The sequence below is a fragment of the Gymnoscopelus braueri genome (assembly GCF_963280865.1).
Source record: "Gymnoscopelus braueri genome assembly, chromosome: 9".
NCBI classification, from domain to species: Eukaryota; Metazoa; Chordata; class Actinopteri; order Myctophiformes; family Myctophidae; genus Gymnoscopelus; species Gymnoscopelus braueri.
In genome coordinates this window covers 19,528,459-19,539,587 of record NC_137610.1, presented here as the reverse complement: position 1 = coordinate 19,539,587, position 11,129 = coordinate 19,528,459, and the positions used below count along the sequence as shown (strand labels likewise).

At 43.6% G+C, this 11,129-nt stretch overlaps 1 protein-coding gene across 4 annotated transcripts in view; it reads left to right on the top strand.

Annotated features, from left to right (window-relative positions):
• Nucleotides 1-11,129, top strand: part of LOC308091476 (GTPase HRas) — a 38,009-nt gene that overhangs the window by 13,037 nt on the left and 13,843 nt on the right. For 2 of the 4 annotated variants that reach the window (XM_080437112.1, XM_080437111.1), the window contains exon 1: nt 763-1,108. The exons of 1 other annotated variant lie outside the window; for it this stretch is intronic. The gene's annotated coding sequence lies outside the window, so the exon portion shown is untranslated. Of the gene's footprint in view, nt 1-762; nt 1,109-3,056; nt 3,070-11,129 lie in introns of those variants that run through there. One more of the 4 variants, XM_080437114.1, reaches the window with a different exon arrangement.

Genomic DNA, 11,129 nt, shown 5'->3' with positions numbered 1-11,129 from the left:
GCAAAAGTTTGCTTGACGACGGCAGAGGACTTCCTGGATACGGTGCGGGGAGCCGCTATGCTCCCTGGGATATGTAGTATTGGGATACCTACATTGGCAAAAAGCTCTGCCTTCCAAAAGCCAAGAAGAAGCAGTGGCGGTCTGGTGGAAAAAGTACTTTAAAAAAAATTAAGTAAAAGTATCAATAATGCAATGTAGAAATACTCTATAACAAGTAAAAGTCCTGGAATAAAAAAAATACTTGAGTAAAAGTTCAAAAGTATTGGTACAAAAGTAAAAGTACTCATTAAGCAGTCCCGGCCATTTCTCACGTTTTCAAATGTATAAAATGACAAAAAATCTTTTGAAATAGCAGATCTACAAGCTCACAATGCGTTGCATCGCGTCGCATTGTGAGCTTGTAGATCTGCCATTTTCAAATGGCCTCAATGTGGGCTGATGTGGTTAATTTATGTTTTGTAATCAAAATCTACAAAGTAACTAGTAACTAAAGTTTTCAAATAATTGTAGTGGAGTAAAAGTAGCCTACAATATTTGCCTCTGAGATGTAGTGGAGTAGAAGTAAAAGTACTGCAAATTGGAAATACTCCAGTTAGTCAAGTAAAAAATACCTCAAAATTGCACGTAAGTACAGTTCTTGAGTAAATGTACTTAGTTACTTTACACCACTGACGGTGGTGGTGGTAGCTGGGGCGGTTCTATGGTTGATAGAGCTGGGCGTGGGCTCAACAGTCATCCTCACTCTCTCTCTCAATTCAATTCAATCCTCTCTCGCCCTCTCTCTCTCACTGGAAGCACATTGTTCAACGCGGGTAGATTTTTTTTTACTCAGATCGGACGCATTTGACTGGAGGAGGGGGGAAAAAAAGTAATTTTATTATTATTATCATTATTTTCGGGGGATCATTGGAAGAGCTCGTCTGTCTGCTGTGTGCCTCTGTCCCCAGGCTGCCCTACCCGCCCAGCCGGAGATCAGCCATCAGACGAGAAGAACCGTGTGTTTTCTGCTCATCTGAGGAGAAAGAAGAAGCAACAGAGTTGAAACATTGTCTCTCCAGGCAGGAACAACACGTCGCCCACCGTGTTTTAATTGGAGGCTCTGCTTATTGTAAGTATGCAGCGCACATTCCTGCGTTGTGCTACGAATGTGTCGCTACACCTAAACGCCCAATAGTATAGTACGATGGTGTCTCTTGCCGAAAAATAACAGATCTACAAGCTGACAGCCATCTCTTGACCACTTAAACCCCCATATGGGTAACCGGAGTCCCTCAGGGCTCAATAAATACTGGTGTCTATTCTGTTTTCTGTTATTGTGGGGAAAGCTTTCGCTGAAAATAGCAGATCGACAAGCTCACAACGCGACGCAATGAGCTTGTCGATCTGCTATTTTTCAGTGAAAGCTTTCCCCACAATACGGATGCTGCTGGGGTTTTAAGTGGTTAATGTAGATCTGTTCTTTTGCGGCAGGAGACACCATGGAGTATATAAATGAAGGCAAGGCGTTGTGTTTCTGTGATAAAGGATGGTGTGCTGCTGGCATCGGTGAGCCGATCAAACCGTGTTTTGTGTAAATCAGTGGAGAATGGATCTTGGATCGCAGTTTGACTGTTGCGTTGAGAATAGATTACGACATTATTATTGACGCCCCGGCAGCAAAGCTCTTAACAGCCCCAATTCTGACGTTCATTATGCAGGGTTATTAGCGGGGGTTTTGAGGCACAGCCTGGTTCGCTTATTAGTTATAATACACCATCATCTTCATGACATGTTTCTAAACCACATAGAATAAAATATATTAGATTTGATCATTTGAGTTCGGGTGTTCGAATCGAAACTTGGCAGGGAGGGATCCAGGGGATCCACTGTGCTGTGATCCGTGTGTTGCCAGGTTTTGCGAGAGAAATAAGCAACCAGGTATAGCAAAACAAGCCAAAAAGAAGCCACATGAGCACTTTAAACCTATACATCGGCTATTTGAAAATAAACATATTTTCAAAAAAATCGTGAAATAAAATGTGGAATATTTGGAATATTGTTTCGAAACATTCTAACACAAATTCCCCCTGGACCCTGGGACAAAACCTTAATGAAAATATTTGAGAACCACTGGTTTTAAGAATAATTAAAAAAAAATGGAAGCAAGTAAAAAGCAAGTACACGTTAGAAACCAGCTAAAAAAAAGCGCAACCACCACCAATTTTTACAAGCAACTTTACAATAAAAGAAGCCTAAAGTCGCTTATAATAAGACGACATGGCAACACTGGCTGTGATTTCTCTCTCTCTATCTAGCTCTCTCTCCCATTTGAAATTGAAACATAGCCTACATACTCAATGTCAGAGAACATGCTTCTATATATTCTATATATATATTCTATATATTCCTATGTTATGTTATGTGTGTCCAGCATACATAGCAGCTCTATTGACGGTTGCTGTTGACTGACCGCACAGACACACGGGTGACGCCCCGTCACATAGAGTACAAACTGACAGTGTTGCCATGTCCGCTTTTTATAAGCGACTTTGGGCTTCTTTTTCTGGGAAGTCCCTTGTAAATATTGGTGGTTGCGTTTTTTTGGGGGGGCTTGTTTCTAAAGTGTGGTTGCTTATTTGGCCTTGTTTCCTAAATGTCGTTTAAACCAGTGATTCTTAAACATTTTCATGTCAAGGACCCCCAAATTAATATGTAATTGTCCGTGAACCCCCCCCCATCTGAAAGTATTGTGCCAGGGACCTCCATACAAGATTTTTGTTGTTAAAATGTTTCAACAATTATTTCAAATTTCCCCAAATTTTCTTCAAAGATTTTTTCGAAAATAGCAGATCTACAAGCTCACAACGCGTCGCATCGCGAGCTTGTAGATAGTCTATTTTCAAATAGCCATGTGGCCTATTATAGTCGCTTCTTTTGGGCTTGTTTTCATAGACCTGGTTGCTCATTTCTCTCGCAGAATCTGGCAACACTGGTCTAAACTGAATGTAGCAGCACTGCGGAAGTTGCATTCCATTACAAGGCGTTTGGAACTCCTGGGCCAACTTCTTCTTGGAGGGATTTGATTTTTTGGTAACTGTTCTCTGTTTCTGCCAGGCTCGTTCATCAAGGTGAAAGCAGAGAACAGGGACACGCCGTACGCAAGAAAACGGCAAATTATGACAGGGCAGTTAACCACTTAAACCCCATATGGATGACATGGAGTCCCTCAGGGCTCTATACTTAAGTAGGCATTTTCTGTTTTCTGTTATTGTGGGGGACAAGCTGTGAGCTTGTCAATCTGCTATTTTCAGCGAAAGCTTTCCCCACGATACAGATGCTGGGGTTTAAGTGGTTAAACCAATGTCTGCTGGCTAAAGCATCCAGACTTTACTCTCAGTGTGATGTTAGTATCACTAGAACCAGTTGAACCACGCTCAAGTCAGATGGACCAGTCTCAGACAGGTGACTTTGACGTGGCCCAATGACTCCATGTAATCATAGAATACATTACACGCCAGTGACGTCACTGGTAAACACCTGGATAGTTAAGCCATTGTGGGAGTCTGTGTCTCTGTTCTATCTCTCTGTGAGCTGCTGTAGTCTGAAATACCGTTCGTTCGTAGCCTATGTGTATTGTGGTGAACTCGACAACATACAGGACACAATACCCACAACAGCCACAAACACAACCATCCTGCTGACCACTTATGATAATCAAAACTCCATCCATGTTTAAAATAAATAAATAATCATATATCATTCATGCCAACCAACCCCTCCCCTTGAATGCCACTTCTTTGCATTTTTCCAAGTTTTTTTGTTGTGTGTGATATAGATATTTTGACATTGTCTGAGTAGATTAGCATGTATGTAGCCTACATGTTCAGTCTGTGACTGCGAATCACGATTTAATCCAAACTGCATCGGATAACTGCATTCCAGATGTTTGCGACTGTAGTGCAGAACAGAAAGTGTCCTTGGATGCTGACTTTGTAAATTGTTTGTGTATTCCTTAAGTGGATGCTGATGAAGGAGGAGGCTAGATTGTTTGTCGAGAGGGCTGACCGTGGATGTTGGGTGTTGTTGGGTGTTGTTGGGTGATGTTGTTCTCTTTCTCTCTGCACCTCTCACTAGCATCTATGGTTATGCAGCTCAAACAATGCTTTCTGGGCACAGAGTGCTTTTTATTGAACAACAGGGAGGCCTGTCACAATTATTACATAATCGCTGTATCTAATCGCATTTATTTAGCATTTTGCTTGTAGCGCGAAGTTATTATATGATATTTTTAGTCATATCTGCCCTGTGTAATATTTGTTTACAAACCTAAAAGGCAAACAGAATATGTTATTTTTTATGTGTTATGTTCAATGCCAATGGTGACAGCCCTAACAACATGTGAAAATAGGGTGTTTGTCCCATTCTCAGTCAGATCGCAAGACCACTGATGAATTCTGAGGCCTCTCTTCTCTGATGAGCCTTATGGCTCATCCAACTGGCAGCCCTTTGTGTGGGGGCCAGGGGGTCGGGGGGGGGGGGGGGCTTTCAGCTGGCCTTTTCATCTGTGCTGCTGCTGCTGCATCCACCACCTGAAAAGATGACCCAATGGGGTAAAGGTCACTCAGACAGCCCTTCAAGCGAAGGGCGGATTGTTTCAAAGAAGCCACCATGGCACACAGGCTCTACATGCAGTAGATACACGGTTGATGCGTTCTTCTCACCTGCGTTTGTGAGACAGAGAACTTTGCTCTAAAGACCAATCATATTTGTATGTGCTTTTACAGGTCATCTTGAGGGCTGAGTATTTACACCGTCTATGAATTAATAGATTCTCTGCTTTCTGAATGATGTGAAATCCTCAACACCCTGTGTTTTTTTTTATTGGCTATGGAGAACAGAACAGTGATTCCTCAGCTGCCTGTCATCACTGATGGTTGGATGCCATTTAGGGGGATGATGTCATAGGTGCAGAGGGAGGGAGAGAGGGGGTGGTGGGCTCCAGTGGCTCCAGGATGGGTCCTGGTCTCTCAGTATTTGACTGTGATACCTCCCTGGAGAGATTCTCCTTACCATCATCGCTCCATTAAAAATCTATTATCCCTGCTGTGGGCTTGTGGCTCTGCCAGTATGGATCCTTTAACCAATTAAGCGCTTTAATGGAGAGTGGAATGCATGCAGAGAAAGACGGCCATTCTTGTGCCCTCCTCCTTCCACAGGGTGTGTTCTCTTTTGAAAGAGGGGTTCGTTGCAAGGTTAACCCATTCAAACCGGGAACGCATCTGTGTAACCACTTTATTCATATTTTATACTTTGGCTATTCATAAATAGCAGATATACAAGTAGACCTGCTATTTTTGAATAATATTTGAATATATAAATATTCTTTAAAGGGAACATTTGCTTCTGGGGGGTCCATGGAACAAATTTTTTTTAGATGGGGGTCGGCGGCCATATAGGCTATATATATATAATTTTGGGGGTCCTAGACATGAAAAAGTTTGAGCCCCACTGCTATAGCAACATACGTTTTTCTCAGAAAACTGTTGGGATTTAGAAGACATTTGTAGAATCCCCAGAAGCAAATATTTGAGTTACAAATGTTTGCTTAAAAAAAAATACATATATTCAAAGATTTGCACAAATGTTCACGACTTTTCAAAAATAGCAGTTCTACAAGCTATGAGCTTGTATATCTGCTGTTTTTGAATAGCCAAAGAAATAAAAAAATGACACAGATTCTTTCGCGGTCTAAATAGGTTAAAGGATGAGGCATGCTCTGTGCGATTGTGGAAATAAAAAGAGATGTCATGAAAATATAACCAAGACCTCTGTGTCCAACGGGTGCCCTAGTAGCCACACAGGTGGGCTCTCTGGCAAAAATGTTGGCTCTGAAAAACCGAGAGGACAACGTCAACGGCTTGGATTTTTCGTCCCCTTTTCTTTCTTTTTGTCTCCGCCAGGCCGAAAGGCATGGCGAGAGAGTATGTTTTCGCCCCTGTCCGTCCGTCCGTCCGTGTGTCCGTGTGTCCGTGTGTCCGTCCGTCCGTGTGTCCTGTCTGTGTGTTACCACCAAATCTCAGGCACCGTTGGCCCGGTCGCTGCGAAACTGTGCACACACACTCCCTGGATGCCAATTCAGAACCTCTGCCTCAAATTTTTCACATAGGCCTGTCATAGCGCCACCAGGAGGCCGATTTGTGCAAAACCCATTTTTCCCCATTACTCCTACAGTTTTTAACCAAACCTCATGCAAATCGGTACACAGTATCTCTATAGTCATGTGATCAACCCTGATCTGTCCGATTTCCCATATTCCATCCTCATTGGCTAAGGTTACCATCCAAAGTTTGCAGGATTGGTCCGTTTTGAACAAACTGCCTCAAATCATGAACGCAGCTTGCCATTTCCATAAAATTGCACACGCACATTCCCACTAGGCCGAGGAAGAAATGGCACTTAAAACTTTTCACATCAGCCTCATGGTGGCGCTATAACAGGCCGATTTGCATTTTTAACTATAACTGCACCGATCTGCGTGAAACTTTGCACGCCTACTCCCTAGAGGCCAAGGAAAAACATCTGCACTGCATTTTTCACATCTGCTTTTTACAGCGCCACCAGGAGGCCGACTTATGTCAAATACATTTTTGGATATGAATCCTTCAGATTTTATCCAAACATCACGCACATCGGTACACTGTATCTCTATAGTCATGTGATCAAGACGCATCTGTCAGATATTTCATATTCCATCCTGATTGGCTAAGGTTGACTTCCAAAGTTTGCAGGATTGGTCCGTTTTGAACAAAATGTCTGAAATCATGAACGTGGCGTGCGATTTCCGTGAAAATTTGCACGCACATTCCCAGTAGGCCGAGGAAGAAATGCCACCCTTTTCACATTGGCCTATTATAGCGCCACCAGGAGGCCACAATAACTTACCTGACCTGGCTCCGAGGAGCACTTTTTCTAGTTTTCTCTTGTTTGTTTCCAGGTCGACCCCTTCCCTCCTGTGGTCGGCTGCTGTGCCCTTGGTTTATGAAAAAGAGCAGCCCTCTCTCGTTCCCTCACCTAGTTCCTCCTTCTTTTCTCCCATCACCCCTCTCTCGCTGCGCTGTGCTCGCACCCTCAGTAAGCTGTCATGTAAGATTATCCTCTTGGTCCAGGCAGGGCTCTAGGGTTTCAAAATGAACTGTTAATTTCCCAGGCTGGAGGTGGCGGGGGCTATAAATAACCTTACACACACAGACATAGAGCACTCCTTGAGCAAAAGGGCGCAGCCATGCAAAGATTTAGTGGACCGGGGAATGGAGAGGGTCATGAGACTGTGTGTGGACACTAGCACCATGGCTGTGGACTCGCTCTCTCAAGTTGTATAGGTGAATAGTATGGCTGCAACTATCGATTCTTTTCTTCAATCGAATACTTTTTCAATTAATCAAATATTCTTTTAGCGTTTTTTTTTTTAAATAATAGCCTATATATTTTTTATATATATCAAGTTATCAACAAATCGACAAAAATTTTTTAATTAACTTTTCTGTAATCGATTAACTAGTCTGATTAACCCCACTTTGTCATACAACGGTGTCAGGCAAAAATTGCTAAAATAGCCGATCTACAAGCTCACAAAGTGTTGGCGCTGTGACACTTGCATGGCAACACTCGGATCGCGGCGTGTTGTGAGCTTGTAGATCTGCTATTTTAGCAATTTTCAAAACGTTTTTTAAATAATAAGTTTGTTTGAACTGTTGCACCCGTAGTGAATAGTACATACTAAAATCATTAGTGTTAATTTTAACCCTTAAGGCCAGTCCACACTCCACACCAATGCAACTAGTCTCAACTACTTGCAACCATTATCCCTAATGGCAGTTGCAAGGTTTTGTTGCAAGGAGTTGCGACTACTTGCATTGGTGCCGGTCTGGCCATTATTAGTCCATTTTACACACACTCTCAGTGTTAAACTTAACACTGAGGATGTTATGGGTAGGTAAGTTCTCCTGTATTCTCTTATGGTAAACTGGTTCACATTTTTATCCCTGTAAATCTGTGATTTTTCAATGAAGTCGAAGTGCTATCCTGAATGATATGGGGCTTATTCAGATGTTTTGCTACTGATTAGTGATTTTTGCTTCCTTGTAATGAACAGAACATAAAGCTGTGTTTTGAGCAAAACAAAATGGACCACATTTTGTTACTATTGGTCATCTAGTGCTGTGTAAATAACTCTGTGTACGTGAACAATTGTTGTCCTTCTGGAACGAATTATGTCTCTAGTGGAGGACCATGATATTTTGACACTAATTGCTATGCGATATGACAGCCAGAGAGAGAGAGAGTGTGTGTGTGTGCGTGTATGTGAGTGTGTACTACATGGAGGGTATAACCATCAGTAGTACAGAACAGTGAGACCAGAAATGAGTTGTGCTCTATTGCTATTTGTTTAGATATCGTGATCTCATGTGGTCGTGTCCTCATCTGGCCCCAATACCTGGGTGGGCACCTCACTGCTCCCTTGCAACCACCTGCACAGACACAGCAGCTCACTGCCAGCTCACTGCCAGCTCACTGCCAGCCAGGCCTCGCTGACAACAAGTGGCTGCACTCCACAGTGGCACAACAGCAACTCTCTATCAAAGATTCATTTAGCCTTTCCTCCCCATATGTAATGTGTTGGATTATTAATCAGCCAGCATCATGGCCTAGTTTTGAAAGTGATAGCGATAGCATCTCTCTCTCTTTCCCCCCTCAAATATACAAATAGCAGACTATCAAATTTGCATATTAGGCTGTACATTTCAGTCCTTTGAACACACATTGTGATCCAGTTATTTAACATGCATGATGAAAGGAATTGTGCTGGCACCTAATGTATCGCCTACAGAGTATGACTGTGAGCCTGATGTTAACACTGATTTACAGTATGTTTTGGTGTTGGTTGTAAGTTGTGAGGCTATAGGGAGGCTCGTTCAAGCAGTAGACATTATTATGATGCGTATATGCAGGGTTCGGTTTGTTGGGGGAGGGCTAGGGGGAAAATCCATGCTTCTGCTTTTGCTAGCCCCCCAATTTTTGTCACCAATGGGGCAATATGCTTTACCCTGCTTCTGGTCTGACTGAATTAAACACAGGCATTTCCTTTTGGGAAATGCTGACTGTCTGATAGGTATGTTTGATATTTATTTTTGATAATATCACAATTTAACAATTCGGGGGAAAAAAATATTTAACATTTTTAAAATAGCTCATAACACAACGCATTGTGATTTTGTAGCTTTTTTCCCCTCTTTTATTTTATTTTATTTTATTACAAACCAAACCCTGCATATTAGACAGGCTTGAGATTAGTCTCAAGCCTGTCATTCCAACGATGGACGGAGGGTCTGAGACACAAGGCAGCATGTCTGGGTTTTGCCAGAGAAATAGTCAAGGTAAGCCTCTGATTGGCTGGGCTGTAACGGAAGAATGATAACTTTTCACCCTGTTGCCGTTGTTGGCTCCTAGAGCTCAAAACAAAGCAGTAATAACAGGCTTAAGCCCCCTGCTAGCCCTCGATGTGAGTCTTGTTGCCTGTCCCTGTCTGCCTGTGTCAGCACAGCCTGGTCTCTGCATTGCACTGTACTCACGCCGGTGTTTATTTACTGAGAGAAGGCTGTGAGGAGCGAGGCTAGCTCTCTGGTTCTGGCAAATGGACTTCACACACCAACCAGGACGAGCTGCACCTCGTACCAGATTGGTTTATTTACAGTAAGGAAGAAGGAAGCTAAATGTTTGGCCACAAGATTGAGGGGTCGGGGTAATTCTCTTCCTGTTGTGCTTGAGAATTATAGCCATCGGGGTGTTTTTACAAGAAGGCTGCTGTTGACATTGGTGATGGTGTAGAGAGCTACCTGTTCCATTAGAACACACTCTGGCAGCTGTGTGATGACCAACAGTGTTGTGTGTGTGTGTGTGTGTGTGTGTGTGTGTGTGTGTGTGTGTGTGTGTGTGAGAGTGAGAGACGGAGAGAGGGCTAGAGAGAATAAGTGGGTGAATGTGTGTTATGTATATTGGTGAGCAACAAGTCTCCCTTTTCCATCAATCATTAACATCAGTTAGCCAAGAGTCCACTCATCAGCAAGTCTGCTCCCTGATCAGCAGTCAGACACACACACACACACACACACACACACACACACACACACACACACACACACACACACACACACACACACACACACACACACACACACACACACACACACACACACACACACACACACACAGAGAGAGTCAGACGTTGTGACAGAGGTGTACACGTATTCAGCATCTATTAATACAACACCACACCCAAGACCCAGGGACAAATATTGGACTTACTGCACTTGGAGTGTGCGTGTGTTGTTTCTGACTCTGTGCCACAGCGTTAGCCTCGTGAAAGGAGTTCTCTCTGGATGCTCTCTGTGTATCATGCTCGCTCAGACTGTCCTGAGGCCATGTTGATGTCACCTGTTACTCCTCTCCTCAAGGCAATGAACAGTGCAGCTGTGTGTGTGTGTGTGTGTGTGTGTGTATTTGTTTGTGTGTGCTTGTGTGTTGCTGTCAAGAGTAGAGCTGTTCCATTCAGCACTCGGGTGGCACAGTAGCTACCCAAAACTGCGGAGTCTGGTGGTTCGAATCCACTGCGGTGCATCCGACTTTGTCAAGTGTCTATACGAACACAATTGACCTGTGTTAACTTCAGGCGAGGGAAGACGGGACCGGTGGGGAGGGTGATATTTGTCACTACACATACTCCACTCCTACGGGCTGGTGCGGCACCTGTCAGCAAGGGAGCGTTGGGCGGGAGGAGTAGGACGAAGGCATGTCCTCCCGGTGGGGGCTCCTCACTGGCAGATGAGTCGGTAGGATACAACAGCAGTGACAACACACAGAAATGTGCGTGGGGAGGGATCAATTGGGGAGAAAAAAGGGGGTAAAAAGCGCCAAAGGAAGAAAGAGTGTTCCATTCAGGTCGGCCAAAATGCTGATGATCACCTGGCCTATAATGCTGCTGTGTTCACACTAGCAACGAAAAAGCAACAAGCTGCTATACCTTTGCAATGAGCCAGCGCCATGAAGCTATAAGAGACGCCTGTCACTTGTCGCTGTGTGACAAGTTGACCTCG